The following is a 14,787-nucleotide window of genomic DNA, read 5'->3' on the forward strand; positions in this document are numbered from 1 at the left end:
CCCCTGGCAGAGTCTTTCAATGCCCCTTACAGAGTCTTTTAATGTCCCTTACAGAGTCTTTTAATGTCCCTTACAGAGTCTTTCAATGCCCCTGACAGAGTCTTTCAATGCCCCTTACAGAGTCTTTTAATGTCCCTTACAGAGTCTTTTAATGTCCCTTACAGAGTCTTTCAATGCCCCTGACAGAGTCTTTCAATGCCCCTTACAGAGTCTTTTAATGTCCCTTACAGAGTCTTTCAATGCCCCTGACAGAGTCTTTTAATGTCCCTTACAGAGCCTTTCAATGACCCTAGCAGAGTCTTTCAGTGCCCCTGGCAGAGTCTTTCAGTGCCCCTGACAGAGTCTTTCAATGCCCCTCCAAGAGTATTTGAATGCCCCTGACAGAATATTTAAATGCCCCTCAAAGAGTATTTCAATGCCCCTTGACAGAATCTTTCAATGCCCCTGACAGAGCCTTTTGATGTCCCTAGCAGAGAATTTCAATGCCCCTGACAGAGTCTTTCAATGCCCCTGACAGAGTATTTTAATGTCCCTTACAGAGCCTTTCAATGTCCCTAGCAGAGTCTTTCAGTGCCCCTCAAAGAGTATTTCAATGCCCCTGACGAGAATTTCAATGCCCCTGGCAGAGTCTTTCAGTGCCCCTGGCAGAGTCTTTCAGTGCCCCTGACAGAGTCTTTCAGTGCCCCTGACAGAGTCTTTCAGTGCCCCTGACAGAATATTTCAATGCCCCTCAAATAGTATTTCAATGACCCTTGACAGAATCTTTCAATGCCCCTGACAGAATCTTTCAATGCCCCTGACAGAGCCTTTTGATGTCCCTATCAGAGAATTTCAATGCCCCTGACAGAGTCTTTCAGTGCCCCTGACAGAGTTTTTCAGTGCCCCTAAAACAGTATTTTAATGCCCCTCAAAGAGTATTTCAGACAGTGCCCCTGACAGAGTTTTTCAATGCCCCAGACAGAGTCTTTCAGTGCCCCTGACAGTCTTTCAATGCCTCTGAAAGAATATTTCAATGCCCCCTGACAGTCTTTCAATGCCTCTGAAAGAGTCTTTCAATGCCCCTGGCAGAGTCTTTCAGTGCCCCTGAAAGAGCTTTTCAGTGCCCAGTCAGAGTCTATCAGTGCCCCTGACAGAGTCTTTCAATGCCCCTCAAAGAGTATTTCAATGCCCACTGATAGAATCCTTCAATGCCCCTGACAGAACCTTTTGATGTCCCTAGCAGAGAATTTCAATGCCCCTCAAAGAGTATTTCAGTGCCCCTCAAAGAGTATTTCAATGCCCCCTGACAGAATCTTTCAATGCCCCTGACAGAGCCTTTTGATGTCCTTAGCAGAGAATTTCAATGCCCCTCAAAGAGTCTTTCAATGCCACTGACAGTCTTTCAATGCCCCTGACAGAGTATTTCAATGCCCCTGACAAAGTCTTTAAAAGCCCTGACAGAGCCTTTCAATGTCCCTACCTAACAGATTTCTATGTCCCTACCTAACAGAGCTTTCTATCTGGCAATAACAGAGCTTTAAATAACAGATCCACTCTCTATCACTCCTCTACCATAAGTGATAGAAAATAGCTGATGGCAGAACTGGCTGACTGCTGGGCGGGCTCTCTCATGGACGAGCTAAGTCCTTAAGTGGCTGACTGATGGCAGGACGGTCGGCAGGGCGGGCTCTGATGGCAATGTGTCCTTAAGCCTTACGGCAAGGCTGATGGCACAGCAAGGCGGGCTTAAGATCGCATCTCTTATGAGATCGCGGTTGCGCGATCTCTGCTGGTTCCTACCTGGTTCCTGGTTCCTACCTTCTGGTAACAGCAGATAGCAGCGGCCATCTTGGATGTGGCAAAATGCCGTGGAACACCAATTGGGAAACGCTGCTACAGGGTCAGGAACACAAACACAAAGCTTTTTCCCAGCCTGACCTAAATACATTTGTGGGGGCAAACCTGGCCCCCATAGGCGTACCCTGTTCTTGCAAATAAAATTTGGAATTAAAAATAAATAATTATTGGTTAGTGTCCAATAAATACTGTCCATAAGAAAATCTATTTGTTTAGTTCTAAATTTTCCAGATTCCTCTAGACACTTTTTCACTATTTCACATCCTAAATTATGCTAATTGATGTATACAAAGATGACACATCACTAGTTACTAAAACATATGTATCCTTCCATTCTTTGCCCCTTAAAACTTTTATAATATCCGCTGTATCCTTCACATATGACAGCATCACTTTAGATTTTGAAAGGTTTGCAGAAATTGAGCCAATACCCAATACTATTGGTCTACCTGGTGGACAAACAGCTTTTATTTATGATAGCCCTGAATGGGAGGCAAACCTAGTCTCCTACCGAAGATACATTGATGACCTGATTTTTATTTGGGATGGGCCTTGAGAACTTTTAGATGCATTTTTAAGTAAAATAAATAATAATGATTGGGGTATCTCCCTTACCAGCCAGTATAGTAAGAATAAAGCGGTTCATTTGGATCTAGATATATACATTGAAGGCAGAGAAATTAAAACAATGAAAAAAAAATTTCAAAGGTGGATGCCAACAATTATGTATTATTCAACAGTGGGCACTACACAACATGGCTTACCAATATACCCAAGGGTCAATTTCAAAGGATTAGGAGAAATTGTACAAGCACGGAAGTGTATGATGAACAGGCAGAAATATTGGCAGAAAGATCTATGCAAAAGGATTATCCCAGCCAGCTCGTTTTAAAAGCTAAAGAAGAATGTAGGAAGTTGAATCAAGATGATCTGATAAACAATAACAAGGCAATGAGTAAAAATAGTGAGAATATCCCCTAGTTTTTGATTTTAATGATAGTTAAAAAGAAATAAGACACATTATCAACAAGCATTGGCACCTGCTTAAAAAAGAGTTACAGACACAATTACCCGATAAACCTTTTTTGATTGTGCTTTTTAGCATTGGAGACCTTTAATGCAAAGAGTTAATTTAATTAATCTCATTTAAAAGGGATAACCGATTTTATTATTCTTAACTTGTGAATGTATAAATAGATTGATTTAAATGTTTGTGAGACAACTTCTGTATATGAAAATGTTGTCTTTTGCTGCCATGTGTTCAATGGAGTTTTGCCTCTGTCCTTGGAGATAATTGGATTACTTCCCAATTATCTCCAGGATAGAAGACTCTGTGGAACTGGTTTTGGGAAAAAAAGCCATGCTTCATCTGGTCACAAAGGACTACGATCTATCTTTTGAACCACTGGACCAATTTGTATAATTTTGACATATGTTCGTATTTGGAGTATGCTGATCCTGAAAATGTAAGTTTATGTGAATGTGATGCATACTTTTAAAGTTATGAATAATGTGGAAAAACTGTATTTCTCGGCTTGTGATAAATACATTACCCATTGTGTAAGGTAATTGTATCCCAGGCAGAGGGGAGGATTTTGTGTGGGAGTGTCTGAGTGTATTGTACGTGTTTATTGGTTGTTTTCCAAAACCCTGTGGGTGGTACTAATGTTTATATAAGAACAATAAACCCACAGCTCTGTCTGTTCCTGCTTGACCCTCAAAACGGAGCCTTGTCTCATTCTTGGGGGGATTTATTGTATGATGTTCCAGTTTAACTGCTAGGAGTATAAACCTATTCGTATGGTTTTTCCTATTTGGCTGTTTACAGCATTCCTATGGTTCCGGTTTGCCTGTTGTTGCATGTGTACGGCATTCATATGCTTCTCCGGTTCGGTGGATTGGTGTCTACAGTAGCTGTGCCTGTGAGTCTGGAAGGGGAAGATCGACTAAACAGCGGTTTGACCCTTTTATGCCCGGGGTGCCGTTACATATAGGGAGAGTTATTAGCAGTAGAAAGAGGGAAGTGCTCATGTCATTGTACAGAACACTGGTGAGACCTCACTTGGAGTATTGTACGCAGTACTGGAGACCGTATCTTCAGAAGGATATTGATACCTTAGAGAGAGTTCAGAGAAGGGCGACTAAACTGGTTCATGGATTGCAGGATAAAACTTACCAGGAAAGGTTAAAGGAACTTAACATGTATAGCTTGGAGAAAAGACGAGACAGGGGGGATATGATAGACACAATTAAATACATAAAGGGAATCAACACAGTAAAGGAGAGGGCCATATTTAAAAGAAGAAAAACTACCACAACAAGAGGACATAGTTTTAAATTAGAGGGGCAAAGGTTTAGAAATATTATCCGGAAGTATTACTTTACTGAGAGGGTAGTGGATGCATGGAACAGCCTTCCAGCTGAAGTGGTAGATGTTAACACAGTAAAGGAGTTTAAGCATGCGTGGGAAATGCATAAGGCTATCCTAACTATAAGTTAAGGCCAGGGACTAATGAAATTATTTAGAAAATTGGGGAGACTAGATGGGCCGAATGGTTCTTATCTGCCATCACATTCTATGTTTCTATAATATAAATATATATTTAAATCAAAATATATTTAGAATGACATTATAAATACATATATGTGTGTGTATATATATATATATATATATATATATATATATTTATTTTTTAAAATTCAACAAATATATTTATATAATATTTTACATGTGACAGATCCCTCTGTCTTAGACCTATATTGCTATCCCGGTTGATTCGTGTGGATTTGTGTAATTGCCTGCCTGTACTTCCCCGTTCGTTTATTTTTTAATCTACCGAACAAACTGCCAAACGGCCGGCCACCCAGAAGAGAAGTGTGCTGCTGGTTAACCTATTGGCCTCAATTAGAACATTGTGGTTAACCGCAGACACCTCTTAATTGAAACCGTATGCTGGGTGGTCGTCGTTCGTATGCCGACCACAAGGCGGCGGCCATCTTAGACGCATGAATGAACAGCGGTGTTCGTCGACAAACTTATGGAACCCAAAACGGACACTTTTTCTCCCGAACACCGCTGAAACCGCCGACCGCCCTTCTTTGTCATCTGGCATACGAACACCGGTCCGTTCGGGACTTTTATTTCATGAATGGACTTAACCCAGATAGCCATCCCATGGAGCCATTCGTATACTGAAAGAAATGAAAGAACAGTGTGAAAGACTTTGGCTCCATGGCGATTGAACTGTGTGTACTACCATTCGGTAATAATGTGCGCTCAGATCTAGGCTGGGGATACGTTATATGTACTGAATACAAACGGTAGTTTTACAGTTATTAAATGTTATGTATTTTTATTGTATCATTTAAAATGACGTTTTGCCTCTATCCATGGAGATAATTGGATTTCTTCTCAATTATCTCCAGGATAGAGAGGAGGCGTTTGCTTGTACAAAGGGGAGTGTTTATGCCTGAGCCGCTGTGATTGGCTAATGTACCCAGGGCCGGACTGGCCCACCGGGATACCGGGAAATTTCCCGGTGGGCCGCGGCATTTGGGGGCTGCACAAGTATGTGCCACCGGGTGGCCGGTCCGGTGGCACACTCAGAGGGGGGCCGGCGGCCGCGTTCCAGGCTGGAGCCGCCGGGTCGGATCCGTGCTGTGAATTGTGGGAACCGCGAGGGAGCATGGTAGAGATATGCTCCCTCTTCAGCCCTCAGCAGTAGGAGTGCAGCCGGACCGGCGAGGCTGCAGTGTGGAACGCTGCCGGCCCCCTGACTCCTCTAAGGTGGGTGGTGGGGGGGTGGTGGGGGGGATGAATAGAGAGAGAGAGACAGAGGGGATGGGGGGGTGAAGAGAGAGAGAGAGAGACAGAGGGGATGGGGGGGTGAATATAGAGAGAGAGAGACAGAGGGGGGGTGAATAGAGAGAGAGACAGAGGGGATGGGGGCGTGAATAGAGAGAGAGAGAGAGAGGCAGAGGGGATGGGGGGTGAATAGAGAGAGAGAGACAGAGGGGGTGGGGGGGTGAATAGAGAGAGAGACGGAGGGGATGGGGGTGAATAGAGAGAGAGACAGAGGGGATGGGGGGTGAATAGAGAGAGAGACAGAGGGGATGGGGGGTGAATAGAGAGAGAGACAGAGGGGATGGGGGGTGAATAGAGAGAGACAGAGGGGATGGGGGGTGAATAGAGAGAGAGACAGAGGGGATGGGGGGGTGAATAGAGAGAGAGACAGAGGGGATGGGGGGTGAATAGAGAGAGAGACAGAGGGGATGGGGGGGTGAATAGAGAGAGAGACAGAGGGGATGGGGGGGTGAATAGAGAGAGAGACAGAGGGGATGGGGGGTGAATAGAGAGAGAGACAGAGGGAATGGGGGAGTGAATAGAGAGAGAGACAGAGGGGTGAATAGAGGGAGAGGGGGGAGAGTGAGACACAAGGGGAGAAAGAGGGGTGAATAGAGAGAGATAGAGGGGGAGGGAGAGTTCCACAGGGAAAGGAGGGAGAAAGAGACAGAGGGGGGAGAGTGAGACACAAGGGGATAAAGAGGGGTTAATAGAGAGAGACAGAGGGGGAGGGAGAGTTCCACAGGGAAAGGAGGGAGAAAGAGACAGAGGGGGGAGAGTGAGACACAAGGGGAGAAAGAGGGGCGAATAGAGAGAGACAGAGGGGGAGGGAGAGTGCCACAGGGAAAGGGGGGAGAAAGAGACAGAGGGGGAGAGTGAGACACAAGGGGAGAAAGAGGGGTGAATAGAGAGAGACAGTGCCACAGGGAAAGGGGGGGGGAGAAAGAGACAGAGGGGGGAGAGTGAGACACAAGGGGAGAAAGAGGGGTGAATAGAGAGAGACAGAGGGGGAGGGAGAGTGCCACAGGGAAACTCTAGCCCTGGAGCTACGGGCTAGAGTTCACTCTCACCACTGCTGGTGGTCCAAGTGGTGAGAGTGAACTCTAGCCCCATACAAACACTGCCCACACACACACCATACACATTCACACACTGCCCCCCCCCCATACACACACACACACAGACCCCCATACACACATTGCCCTACACACACAGCCACCCACACACACATTGCCCCACACACCCTACACACTGAACCTTTCACACACATTGCACCCCTCACACATGGCACCACTGCTCCTATACCCTACTACAGCCCCATATCCCAGCAGACCCCAGGTAAGTTGTCAAACTGTACTTAAATGGTTTGACTATTTACTCTGGGAGCGGGTCCCGGCACTCCTGGCACCATACCCACTACACAGAGCAGTAGTGGTTATTGTGCATGGATTATTTCTTTAAATAATCTATAGGTGCCCCTCCTGAGATCAGGCTCTGGATCCGCCACTGATTATATATATATATATATATATATATATATATATATATATATATATAATTATGCCTATAATATTTACACATATATTAATGTACATTTATATATGCATAATACACTAAGAAATGTCATTGATATGTAAAATATGTTATAAGCAGATATTGGCCCAGTCTTGATGCTAGGTACATACTCCAGCACAAAAACATATTTAAAGTGAAGAGTGCACCCACAGGACCTCAAAATAAACAAGATAACGTAATTTTTTACAGTTGTGCCCTACATGCATTCACCATTTCAGTCCCATTACCAAGCTTTCCTTAATATGTCATGGTAGTTGGACTGAAACATTGGTTATATGCAAAGGCACGTCTGCTTAAAATAAATCCGCACTCTTTTTTTTTAAAGCCTATATGTGCTTTTTTTCACGTTGGAGTAATAATTTTAATTTTAAGTTATCTTTTCTAACTCTGTATCTGCACACTATGCTGGCGCGACGCATTATGGGGCTGGTAAATAATTTTTTTCCAGGGCTGCTTTTAATTCCCAGTCCGGCCCTGGTGACCTTTGACCCACAGTGTACCATTTATCACTGTGCTCTTGATTTCTCCCCTTCTGTTGGAAGCAGGAAATTCAACTAGTTAGGCAGAAGTTTCAGTCAGGAGCTGAGCGCAGAGCTTTCAAGGAGCAAAGTGGGCAGTGGCACCCAGGTATTCATGTTTATTTAACTGATTCTTAAGGTGTAATTGTATGTATGTGTAACGGATCGCCTGGCACCCCGACTTGGTACCTCCGTTAATGGATGCTCCTAGTGCTTCCTGAGGACTCCAAGCACTCTGGCAGACACCACAATCACCGAATCCGAGAAACCTTTTAAATTCTCCCAAGCGTATGAATGCTGTAGACCATTGAATAGGAACCATACGAATAGGCTTGTACTCCTAGCAGTCAACTGGAACAGCATGCAATAAATCCTTCCCCCCAATAATGAGACGACACATCACTTTGAGGGTAAAACAGGAACTCTGGACTGGCTCATCCAGCCTGGCTTTTATTTCCATCTCACACATACAGGCCACACCCAGGGGGAGGCATAAAAGAACCAATCCGAGATATGGTACAACCCACACATCCCCTCCCCTTAGCCTGAGAGATAATCCACTTATTATACAGTTTAAAACATAACTTTTACACAATATCTGTAACTTCAAAACCATACATCACATTCACATACAAATCACATATTCAGACTCAGCATACTTTAAACATAAACACTTCCAAAATTCAGGCAAATCCCTCCAGTGGATCAAAACTTACACGGAAGTCCTTTTATGACCGACCGCAAGCACATTTTCTTGCCCAAAACAGTTCCATAGATTTGGGCTGTGCGGTCGGTCAATTCCTGGCATAAAAACGGCTAAGTCCCATTCGAAGTGTGCCTGTACTTCGACTTTAGTCGAAGTGTCGAAGTGGAGTTGATGTTAAGGGTCGGCAGTGTTCGAAGTTAAAATGGCCGCCGCCACGTGGTCCTTTGTCCGATACCGGCCACTTCGACGACTTCGACAACTTCGGTAACTTCGACAGCTTCGACCGCTTCGACAGCTTAGACCGCTTCGACCGCTTCGACAGCTTCGACAGCTTCGAATGTGTCCAAAGTGCCATATACAAAAGTACCAATCTGTCCCCATAGTATTTAAAGAGCTAGGGACAGTATAATACAATCCACCTGCCCAAAAGTAGTTCTTAAAGGGTCAGTACATTATGGTAGCAGTCCATAAGCCCCAATTCAGTCCCTTAAAGGGCAATATCTCCCAGGGACCATAATCACTGGGCAGGAGGCTAGCAAACAGGCTTCTCCAGGGCCCAGTGGCGAGGTTGGTTTCGCCACAGTATGTTTGAGGATGTAATTGTGTGTGTGTGCTTGAGGATGTAATTGTGAATGTGTTTGGTGTGTATTTTTTTTTTTTCATTCTTTATTTTTCTTGTGCATATGATGACAACAAGCGTGCAGAGCCACAACAGCATCTACTCGCGTTTTCAAGACATTTCAAAAGTGTGGCAGTGTGATCCGCACATTTTTTAGATAATCATGAACTAACAGGCTGATAAACATTGCTTATATGATATATGTGTTCAACAAGCTTTATTAGTGTCTTCAGTTCAAATTACAGCAGGGTGGTCAAGATATAACGTAATAGACACGCAGGTCTCATGGAAACACATATAACAGTAACATAAAGCTTAGGATAAACAAGTGACATTGACATGAAGTCCGATATAAAGCTTTTGTCAAGACAAGCATGAAATGTCGTCATGTGGCCTAATTGGCTTGAGTTTCGTCTGCTTTTAAGTTTAAAACGACTTCATTCAGCACAGACATTTCGGAACGTGTCCTGAACTGTGTATAATAACAAGTAACTTTAAATTTAACAGGTAATCATATTATTGGAGACATGCAGTTCCCAGTGAATATTGTACGGATAACAATTGGGACGCGATGTGCATTATAAAGGAATGGTGCGAGAGTATGTTTAACCCGTCAGAGTAGGCACATGGGTGACCAAGGTGTGGCGTAGGTATTAGGTAGTCTGATAGTTTGAATGTTATATCAGCCTGTAGGGTATTTCGGGTTCGGTCAATCCGCCTATGGTTCACTTTTCCAATAAGGCGGTTGTGATAGTCAGGTCATATTTAGTGGTCATTTGCTGTGTGGGGTTGTTCCATGTTCGTGTTTTGTGAAACCGTGGCTGAGGTGTGTGTCTCTAATCTGATGAGTGAATGCAAGTGTGTGAAGCAACCGTTAGTAATCTCGGGTTGTATCGAGCTACTTCTGTTTTTCAATTAAGTCACGGAGCTTTGTCCGAGTACTGAAAGGCATGTTAAGTGAGAAATAGAAGGGGGAGATACAGAGGTGGGGGGGGGGGGCAGTAAGATGAGACAGCGGTTTGAAGAGAGGGAGAGCTGGGGTGGGGTGGATGGGTGGGGGTTCCACTGCCCGTGCCCATGGCATCGCGTGGATCGTAGCTTGGCTCAATCTCCATTCGGAGGTGGGTGCGGGGTTCCTCGGGTCCGCAGACGAACGTCCCTGTCTGAGCTTTGGTCTGCCACATAAAGCAGCCACGGGCGCCATCTCTCCATATTCTTATCCTCGAGACCCAGAAGGGTGGCCTGTATTGATTCTGCTCTATAGATCTCCTCTACTCGTTCCGTCCATTGCGTTATTGTAGGAATATTCGTCTGTTTCCAGTATAGTGGAATCAGCGCTTTGGCCGCGTTTAGTAGGTGTCTACGAATGCTTCTCCTGTATGCCCCTATGGGGTCTGGTGTGGAATGTAGGAGGGCCGCCTCCGCGGTTAGGATTTCATCGGTTCCCAAGATTTCCCTTATTTTCCGTTGTACTTCTTCCCAAAATGGTTTAATGAGTGGGCAGTCCCACCATATGTGTAGTGGCGAGCCTCGGTCATCCTCGCATCTCCAGCATGTGTCCGGTATAGTTGGGAATATCCTGTGTAGGCTATCAGGCGTTCTGTAACAAAATGAGAGAAGTTTATAGTTGGTTTCTTGATATTGGGAACTTGACGAGCATTTATGGTGCAGTATGAGGATCTTATCCCATTGTGCCGTGGTGAAGGATGTATCAAGCATGCGTTCCCAGCGTCTGCGGAACTGGTCATTGTTGGTGAGGTGTCCCACTAGCATGTGTTGGTACAACAGTGAAATCGACTTATCTAGGGTGGATTTGGTGTCGCAGAGTGTTTCGAACCATGTTAAGTCCCGATGTAGCGTTTCCTTGCCCGGGAGCGTCTGATAGTACGATCTGAGCTGCATGTAACGGAAGGTTTGGAGGCTGGTGGGCTGGTTGCCCTCTAATAGTTCCCTCAGGGGGATTATGCCTGCGTTGTTCAGTACTCTGTGTATGGGGAATGATTCTCCCTCTCCCAGGAAGGACAGAGCCGTCGTCGGCAGACCCCCTCCTATCAGAGGATTATGTTGGATCTGAGTCATCGGGCTCGGCGTTGGAGACACATGCGGTGCTCTCCTGATGGTATCCCACGTTTTCAGTGTCTGTGCTACAGTGGAGGTCGGTTCCAGAGTCGCTCTTGGCAACCTCCTTGAGTTCCAGATGGATGTCAGGAAGGAGGGGCCTATGTGGGCCTTGTCTAGGTCGACCCATTGTTTGTGTGCTGGTTGGGAATGCCACTCCAGTACACGTTGGAGGACTGTCGCGTGATGGTATTTGCGGAGGTCAGGGAGCGCCAGCCCCCCCCCGCATTCGGGGCAAGCATAAGGTCTCTTGTCGGAGCCGTGCCTGTTTCCCGTTCCAAACGAACTTCCCCATCGCAGATCGGAGTGATGTAAAATACGCAGTCGGTAGGGCTTGCGGGATTGTCTGGTATAGGTATAGTAGCCTCGGTAAAATATTCATCTTTAATATTGCAATCCGCCCGAACCATGATATGTGGGGGTATGCCCATGCTTTCAGATCCTTTTGTATTCGTTGCATCAACGGTACATAGTTCGTCCGGTACATGTCGCCTAAGTCTCTGGTCAGTGTTATGCCTAGGTATCGCATGCGGTTTGTGCACCATCGGAATGGGAACTGTTGTTTCAACGCGTTTACCTGGGTAGGCGGTGTGTTAATGTTGAGTACTTCGCATTTGTTCATGTTCAGTTTGAATCCTGAGACCTCCCCGTAGGCTGTGAGCATGGCAACTAGGCGGGGCATCGTCGCTTCCGGTTCTGTGATAAAAAATAGGAGGTCATCTGCGTATGCAGCTACCTTGTGTGCTGTAACGCTGTTTTTGAAGCCCGGGACGTCGTCTGAGTTGCGCACTGCCTCTAGGAACGGTTCAAGAGCTAGGGCGAAGAGCATGGGAGAGAGTGGACATCCCTGTCTCGTCCCGTTATGAATCTGGAAGGATTCGGTGAGTGCCCCGTTCACTTTCACCTTCGCGTTGGGGCAGCGGTATAGCGCATCGATCCATTTCAGCATGTTTTCTCTAAAGCCCATTTCTCGAAGTGTGGTCATAAGGAACGTCCAGTCGACCCGGTCGAACGCCTTCTCCGCATCCGTGGACAATAGTAGGAGTTTGTCGTTCGACCTCGTCGCCAGGTGGTGGATGGACTGTACTCTAAGGGTGCTGTCCCTTGCTTCCCTTCCTGGGATGAACCCCGTCTGGTCTGCGTGGACCAGTGTTGGGAGTATACCCCCAATCCTGGTGGACAGGATTTTGGTAAAAAGCTTCACATCTACATTCAGCAGTGAGATTGGTCTGTAGCTGCTGCATTGTTCGGGGTCCTTCCCCGGTTTCGGGAGGACTGTTATAGTCGCTGCCAGGGACTCGTGATGAAACTGGGCACCGTTTATCAGGGCGTTGAACGCGTTGGTGAGGTTCGGGAGCAATATGGATCGGAATTTCTTATAGTAGTCTAAAGTGAAGCCATCTGGGCCTGGTGCACGGCCCGTCTTGGCAGCCTTAATCGCTCCCGCCACTTCTGCTTCTGTGATCGGTGCGTCTAACATCTCTGCCTCCCCTTGCTGCAGCCGTGTCCCCACGTGCAACGCGATGTAGTCCTTTATTTTGTCTAATCTGTGTGCTATTGCATCCGGGAGTGTCGGTCCAGGGGTGTTGTACAGCGAGGCGTAGAATGAGCGAAATTCGGAGGCTATTTTATCCGGGAATTGCGTAGTTGTGCCGTCTGGTAGTCGTAGTTTATGGACCTGGGTCACGCACTGGGGTCCCTTTAGCATTTTGGCCAGCAGCCTCCCCCCCTTGTTGGCGTGTTGGTAAAAGAAGGCCTTCGAGCGTTGTAAGGAACCGTAATAACGATTAGTTATGTTGGTATGCAGTGATCTTCGGGCTTCCAGGAGTTCCTTATATGTCTCTTCAAGGTGGGAGCGTTTGTGTTGTAGTTCGAGGGCATTTATGCGTGTAAGTAATTCCGTCACATGTGCTCGAGATTCCCTTTTCTTTTTGGAGGCCAAGTGCATCAACGTGCCTCTGAGTACACTTTTGTGAGCTTCCCATATAGTCGTCGCGGGCAGTTCGTCTGTGGCGTTTAATGTAAAATAGGATGTAAGTTCCTCAGCGATCTGTTCCTTCACCGCAGGGTCTAAAAGCAGAGAGTCCTGCAGCCTCCACGCCCATGTGGACGGGCGCACTCTGGGGGAGTCCAATTGGAGGGTCACAGGTCCATGGTCCGACCAGCTTGCTGAATCAATGTCTACTTTTTGGATGGCGTCGAGGTGTTCCTGCTGGAGAAAGATATAGTCAATCCTCGCGTAGCGCTTATGTATCACGGAGTAGTGGGTATATTCCCTGTCTGCTGGGTGCATTGCGCGCCAGCAGTCCACCAGTCTGAGGTTCTTAAGTGATGTCTGTATACTACGGAGGGCTCCTTGGGAGATGCAGCTGTGACCCGTGGATGAGTCCAGTAGGGGGATGAGTGGTACATTGAAGTCTCCGCCAGCTATCAATATGCCCTCCGTGAACGAGGAGAGTTTGGAGATGGTTCTACGTATGAAGTGCGACTGGTTGGTATTCGGTACATAGAGTGTCGCAAATGTGTATCTACGATCCTGGATATCGCCCTTAAGGAATAAGTACCTGCCGTTAGGATCGGCCATTCGTTCCGTTTCCCTGAACTGCAGTTTAGCGTGGATGAGGACCGCCACGCCTGCCCTACGAGCAGTCGGGTGATAGCTATGGGCCGTGTTGGGATAGTGTTTGCTTTTCAGCTGTGGAGCATGTCCTTCTCTGAAGTGCGTTTCCTGTAGGAAAGCGACCGAAATATGTCTAGAGGCTAGTTCTCGAAGTAATTGCGATCTGCGCTCTGGTATATTTAGGCCTCTGCAGTTCATGGTCGTAACTCGTAGAGGATCAGGAATGTAAGCCATGCGTGTCGTGCGTGAGTAGCGAGTAGCGGTCTTCTATTGCTTGTGCGCCTTTCCAGGCAAAGCCTGCTGCCGAGTAGTACCCCGTGCGAGTTCCGTGGGCACTGTGGCAATGGTGGGGGGGGGGGAGGTAGGTGCGGGTTGGCTGGATAAGAAAAGATAGGTGTCGAAATTCCCTCCTGGGAGGGTTGGTTCGCGTGACCACGGCAGCAGTTGGCAGTCGGGCCTGTCTGGGGATGTCCAACGGCCGCCAACTACCAACTCCCCGTGGATTGAGTTTGTTCATGCGAACTTGTTGGGGGTTAGTGGTTGTGTCCTTATTTGTAAATACCCAATCAGGGTGTGTTGTCTAGATATCGTTTTAAAGTCAGGAGTCCGAGATTACCTAACAGGTGTGCCACCACCATGTGAATGTGTGGATGTTTAATGCCCATGTAAGTGTAGTCAGTGGGCCCTAGGGTCGTCAGAGATTATCATTATCGCCATTATTCGTTGTAAGTCTGGGGGGTAACGTTTGGGGGCGGAGAGTGGTATGTCAGTCCGTGAAGTCCCCCAGTATGTCTCCCCTCCCGGGTTAACATGGGGCGGGGGGCCGCGGAATAAAGTTGGGGCTCGTTACACCCTCTGGGGGTTGAGTGGTGATTGTCGGGAGGGTTGGGTAGCTTAGTGCGTCTAATCAAACTAGTGGTCAGGGGCGTCATATGCATGTTCGGTCAGGGG

The sequence above is a fragment of the Pelobates fuscus genome, chromosome 9 (genome assembly GCF_036172605.1).
Source record: "Pelobates fuscus isolate aPelFus1 chromosome 9, aPelFus1.pri, whole genome shotgun sequence".
Lineage (NCBI taxonomy): Eukaryota > Metazoa > Chordata > Amphibia > Anura > Pelobatidae > Pelobates > Pelobates fuscus.